Source organism: Thalassophryne amazonica, chromosome 21 (genome assembly GCF_902500255.1).
Source record: "Thalassophryne amazonica chromosome 21, fThaAma1.1, whole genome shotgun sequence".
NCBI lineage: Eukaryota > Metazoa > Chordata > Actinopteri > Batrachoidiformes > Batrachoididae > Thalassophryne > Thalassophryne amazonica.
The window spans coordinates 37,515,550-37,522,289 of NC_047123.1; the positions used below are offsets into that span (position 1 = coordinate 37,515,550).

The 6,740-nt window shown below is 42.0% G+C and overlaps 1 protein-coding gene across 2 annotated transcripts in view; it reads right to left on the reverse strand.

Annotated features, from left to right (window-relative positions):
- Window positions 1-6,079, reverse strand: part of myo6a (myosin VIa) — a 105,976-nt gene extending 99,897 nt beyond the window's left edge. The window contains exon 1 of one of the 2 annotated variants that reach the window (XM_034161612.1): window positions 5,910-6,077. The gene's annotated coding sequence lies outside the window, so the exon portion shown is untranslated. Of the gene's footprint in view, window positions 1-5,909 lie in introns of both variants that reach the window. The other variant, XM_034161611.1, reaches the window with a different exon arrangement.
- Window positions 6,080-6,740: the final 661 nt, after the last annotated feature.

Sequence of the window (6,740 nt, forward strand, 5' to 3'; positions counted from 1 at the left end):
ACATTTCGGATCTTGAACCACACCAACCTTTCCTCATGTTTGAGATCCCACCCTGCATAGCGTGGAGCACTCTAATCAGTTCTGTTGTACTCATACATCTGGCTATAAAATGGAGTAAGAGCCTGTTTATAAAGATTTCAACCAACAAAAGCACCACATGAGTGAGTATCGACTCTTTTACACTCTGTTGATCCTTGTACTTTTCTCAAAGTTCAGCTTATCTGCGTACACTCAAATATTTTTAAGTGGATAAAAACTATTATAATCGGCTTATCCTGAATAAGACATGGGACACGTGCCATTACCCAGGATGCACTGAAGTGAATGAAGCTACAACTGGTCAAGTGTTTGCAGTATGACCACACATATGCAACCCTTATGTTGTATTCAAAGCTCCAATCTGTATAATCCCCATCCAGCAATAGTGGCACAGTATCACGGTGATAATCCAACAATCATTACCGCGCATCATTTCTTCAAAAGGACTTTGACCCTTTGCTGTCAGCTGCAGTGACTTAAGGAAGGACGCCTCGGTTACTTCCTGGTGTGACATTTTCGTGTAAACCACATGGTGGACGAAAGGATGTAATGAGGGAGGCGCAAAGGTCAACGTTCCAGCGGAGAACACGACACGTGTGCTTTGCGACAGGAGACGCCTCCACCCACGCAGAGGCATTTCAGACAGGAAGCTACAGCAACGTTCTTAAAAAGTTTGAAAAACCCACAAATATCATAATTAATCTGATGCCAACATGAAATATTTCTACCCTCTTTACTTTTAAAGGGGTCACAAGCCTAAGAGGTTGGAAACCACAACATTTGGTAAGAGTGTAAATCCTGTTACCACATATTGATGCTCGAGTCCGGTTCATTCACGGTCCTTCAGTCTGCCAGGCACTAGGCCACCTTCACTGTCGGAATGTTTACAAAAGAGGTGTGCATGGACAGAAAAGGTGGCACAGATGTGCTGCTGAAATTTCAAAATAAAAACATGATGCTATGGGTTGATGTTTTAACTTGAAATCAATTATTCTGGATTATTAAATGTTGGATTGTGACACCTCTGAAAACATAATTAAAGTAAACAATCCAGCCTCGATGTGTCAATCCCAACTGAAGCAATCTTAAAAAACTAACACTGAAAGTCAACAAAAATGTCAGCCTTCTCTGTCAAAGATCCATTGGATTGGTTCCCCTGCGCTAAATTAAAAATCAACCTACAGCCTAGTGTTCAATCCCAGACACACCAATTCATTGTGGACCTTTATGGAAATACTAGAAAATGGTGAATTGCTCCATGGAAGAGGAACTCGGGATAAACTGAATGGAACTATGTAAATGGACTGCATTTACATCTGCATCAGACGCTCAAAGCGCTTTACAATAATGCCTCACATTCACCCCAATGCGAGGGTGCTGCCATACAAGATACTCACTGCACACCGGGAGCAACTAGGGAATTAAGGACCCTTGCCTAATTAGTGATTATCCGGTCAGGCTGGGATTTGAACCAAGGATCCTCTGGTCTCAGGCCCAACGCATTAACCACGAGACCATCACCTCCCCATGTAAAGCTCCTTCAGGAAGCCGTGACACACGAGCTCAGTTGCAACCCAGCAGTAGAGTATATATGTTCTGTGCAGTATCAGAAGATGGAACCCTTGTGCTTCTGAAACTGGCTATCACTTCTAGAAGTGTACTGTGTGCTCCTGGAATCAGAATGAGGTTCTAAGCTGATGTCTCAGCTGCACAGTGACTTTGAAAATTACAATCTCTGAAATAGTTCAAGGCGCGCATCAGGGTTTAATTTCAGCAAAATCCACAAAAAGTCTTGAAATTTTTAGAGCCTGACCGATATAAGCCCTTTTCAAACTACTCACTATCGGCCGAAATTTTGCCGATAGAACGCCGATAATTTCTCAAACAGAACACTTACTGAAATAATGTTTGCCGTCAATGTAAAATGTCCTTGCACCGTTTTTCCAGTAGATGGAGCTCTGACTCCAATTGAGAGCTGCTTACATCCCTGCTTAAATGTGTTCATCACCAGCCCCCGTAGTTTGCCGTTACACTGCACTGATCGGCTGACAAAAGCATACAAGTTTATAAGAATGTTGTTTGTAATAACTTTGTGATTACATTCACCCCACATTTATCCCGTTTCAGTTCAACTCAGTTTGATTAACTCTGTTTATGTAGTAATGTGTCAAATGTGCTTCATTGCGTCGGTCACGCTTTTTATTAAGCCCACGTTGTGTAGACCTTATTTCCAGCATGAAAAACTTTAGTTTACTGCTAAGAGGTTGAAACATTCAGATTCACTGGTCGTCCGGAAGGGTTCTGGGAATTACTGCCGTTTGCCATTAACCCTCTGGGGCCGACGCCATCGTATACAACGGCTGGGACCAAGCTTTACTAAATTGCAAATAACTTTTTAATGGTATGAAATAGAAACTTACTTTTTTTTTTTAGCTGAAACGTTAACTCCGCTGACTTTTGATCCACCGTCGGCCATCTTGGTACACCTCATAGAAGAGGTGTGATGACGTGCGCAATGTGAGTGTCCAATCACAATTGGTTCTCCGTCACATGGTTTTCCAAAATCCAATCGTAGGGCAGATTTACCTCACGTGATATGGCAAAGATCGTTTTCAGGAGTGATATCTTACCAGTTGGCCTGTTTGAATAGCCCCCTGGGTGCTCCAATTGCATTTTTGCATTTTTTGGAACTTGAAAATTCTTCTCTGTTATAAAGTTAATGAATATGAGGACAAAGCTTCAGCTTTTGTTAAGGTTCCAAAAAAGAACATTTTATTCATAAAAAAAATAATAATATCAGCTGATTTATCAGCTATCGGCAAATCAGCCAATTTATCGATTATCTGCATTTTTTTCATCCAAATATCATTATCGGCATCGGCCTCAAAAAATCCGTATCGGCTGGCTCTAGAAATTTTAACAACACTTGTGATATGGTCCAACGTCTGAAGTTACATGTAGCCACATGCATAGTCACACAACAGCTTTGAGCAGTCCAAATAATAATAATAATCACTTTTATTTAACCAGGTAGAAATTCCACTGAGATGGAAACCTCTTTTACAAGGATGACCTGGTCAAGAAAGGCAGCAGCACGTCATAATGGACATGTTAACAACATGAGAACATTGGTGATAAATAATGGTCATAACACTGCACATGATGTAAAGTCTCAAGCAGATTTAGATACACAGGCATTGCATAAAAGATTCCCATTCGCAATCTCATAAAATAGACCAGAAGGTGTTCAAGGAAGTCAGTCTGGGCAGTTTCAGTTTAGATTAGAGAACCTTCCAGTCAGAGGGATCTGAAAAACTAAAGGCATTCTTTCCTGCTTCAGTGCGGATACGAGGTACAACAAAAAAATAACACGTTATTTGAGCACAGAGCATAACGGCTTTCAGATCTCTAAAGTAAATAGGTCGGAACCAGACCAATAGGAGTTTGGCAAACCAGAATCACCCAGTGACAAAGAGGGCACGCCCACTTTGTCATACAACTCACAGTGTTGGGTGAGGCACCCAACAAGTGATGAATCTCAGGGATAATGGTACAGCAGGTCAGGGACTGTAGACAACTGGATGAAGCTCGCCTATACACAACATCGCCATAGTCCAAAAAGGGCAGGAAGCTTCCAAATACGTAAGGAGAAGCATGACTCATTTCTGTAAAGGAAGCCGAGCTTCACCCGTAATTTAGAGATCAAATGTTTAAAATGAACTTTAAAAGAGAGCACCATGTCAATAGTCAATCCCAAATATTTGTAGCTGCTGACTAGCTCAAGAACATTACCTCAGGCAGTTGATTAGTGGTTGATGGTATGTTCTCCAAGGAAACAGGTGATTTGGAGAAAATTATTTTGGATTTTTCTGCATTCAAGACTAATTTGAATTTCCCCAGACGGTTCTGCACCACATCAAAAGTGGACTGCAAGAATTCAAATGCCTGTGTCACGGAGTTTGAGCAGGAGTAGATGACAGTGTCATCAGCATAAAGATGACAAAAGGCATTGGTCCAAATTGTCCAATACCTCATTTTAACTCCACCCTCAAAAAGAGAATCTGGATCCAAGTACGTGTGTCGATGAGATAAGGTAAGAGAACCACTGATGACTTAACCTGAACATCAGGAGGTAACTGACTGACCTGCTTATCCGTTTTAAGACTTTTTTGTGCATCACAGGCCACAATCAAAAGGCATACATGTCACACATCCGTTGCATCCAACTCCCATGGAGGAGGTCTCACACACGGGTGGCGAATCTCAGTTTTGCGTGCTTCTGGAAGTCTTGTGTTATCGTAATTTCAACATGGCTCAAGTCCACTTCCACAAGTGCACCAAGCCTTATACATGTGAACATAGACCTAAACTAACAAATCTTTTAAGTGAAGGGATCTTAAAGAGTCAGCACCATGAAACAATACTACCAGACTTGGATCTGGGTCTGTTTTTAAACCAGCATGAGTTGATATAACTTTACCTCAAGAAAGTGGTGGTAAACTAGACACTGGCCAAGACTGGATGTCTGGACATTTAGTCATGCAATGCCCAAGCCCTCCAACTACTATGAAGGTATCTACAACAGGTTTTTCAGTTATTAAACCACAGAAGGAGCAGTAAGTCCTATACGACCCTGAGGCCCATCAGCCTCTGTGCTGTTCTTGACATTGTACCATGTGAGAGTCTATGGCTGGCCTGGAGAAAATACCAGCGAGCATGTGAATCCACATCAGTATCATCACCACGGTTAAACTTTTCTTTACAGTGATGTCAAAACACAGTCATCTTAACAACATATGACGTTTAATTCAAGCTAAATGAAGGTTTGTCTATGACAAGCAGCTCAGAACAGACACAATAAGCACACAGAGCTCTTATATAACCACACAACAGAACCAAAGCACCGACTTCAGCTCTGAACGTGTTTTCATCCGAGTTTCTGAAGATACCATATTATCTTTGATTGCTGCTCGATCTGACAATGGTCAAATCCACCAGCCACCCTGGACTCTTTCTTATGCAAAGCATGTGCACTGACGGTTCCCACGCACGGCAGTGGACTGACTGTCCGCAGGCCACAGCCCAGATAATAGTGTCAGATCTGTTGTGCCACACAGCCTCACCTCTCATGCACGCACCAGTGAGTTTTCCACGCAGCTGCCGGGCTCTGTCCCTTTTTCCAACCCCCTTTAACGAGGCTTGTGTAAAACGATGATGTTGCTGACATGCCCTCACCATCAGAACCCAATCAAAAATACTGCCGTTTTAAAGCCATGTTGTTTTCAAGCAATACAGCTAAGCCACACAAAATGAATTAATGCATTTTCTAACAGTTAAGATGTTCTTTAATACGGCTTTGATATAAAACCCACCAAGAATTGCTATATTAAATTAATCCAAGGTAAATCTGGTTTGAGGCCTTTCCACAATGGGAACATACGCTGTTGTTGAACCAGCACCGTTTGGATCTGCCTAAAAAAAAAAAAGGTAATATTTACTCTAATAAATAAACTTTGGGTGGATTTTAAATACGCCGAATTATACAGTGGGTATGAGTAATTCACAAACCTTACTATAATACACGGCTTTGCAGGCGAGTTTAAATTAGTTTTAGTGACACTTTAAATGACGAAATATATGAAGCACGTCTGGCATCGGGGAATTTAAAACAACGCGCCAACAAAACTGCGGTCAAAAACACCACCGGTAACTGAAACAGTCACAGTATATCGTCATGAAGTAAAAGGCTGAGGATGCTTCAGACCGTTGTGGTGATAGTTTTCCTGTTGTTGTGTCCTGCTAGCACCGGGACACACGGAGCTACAGCTTCCGACTTATTCCCACCAATCCTCCCTGTCGGTGTAGCTTACCTCGTCAGGGCGCTAATTCCTGGGACTCAGGAACGTACCGTACGAAAAAATTAATCTCATACAAAAACAAAAAACCATGAACGCACGTTCGAACGGTGCCGGTAGCAGGTTCTCGGCGCTCGGTCCGGCAGTCTGGGCCACACTCTCCCGCCCCGCAGCCTCCAGCTCCCGCAGCGTTCCTGGGACGTGACCCGTGACGTCACGAAGTGGTTAATAATGTGCAGCTGTGCTTGCCGCCAGGGGGCGGCAACAGCGACACACCTGAGGGAAGGCAGCCAAAGTGGAAACCACGTGTTTAGATGTGTTTTTATGCCTTTTATCACCAGTTTGTCACGTTCACTACAAAATGTAGTTGTTTCTGTATAAATTGTAAAGGCTTTTAAACATGACTTCGGTGTTAAGTGTAAAATCTTTTACCAAAAAAAAGCTACTGAATACGTTAGAAAAAAAACACTAAATCATAAAAATGAACTATTCATCAATTTTAAAAATGCATCCACTCCGTTTGCTGAAACCTGTCAATTATACAAAATATTCCACAAGCGAATGAGCAAGTTAAATTTCCTGCATATTGGCCTGTGATACACAGACAGGAGCAATAATAATTTAGCTACTGTAAGAAATCAGGCTCCAAACATACAAAAACGTTGATCCTAGCATAACATTCCAGGACTGTCCAGCAGAGGGATGCACTCCGGGCTGCCTGTGTTCCAGGGTAAGCGTGCACTGTAAATGCTGTCATGTGAACCCCCCCAAAATATATATATATATTTAATATTTTATAATAATCAATAAAGCATACTCAGAGTGCACACCTTTGCTGGGGTAAAC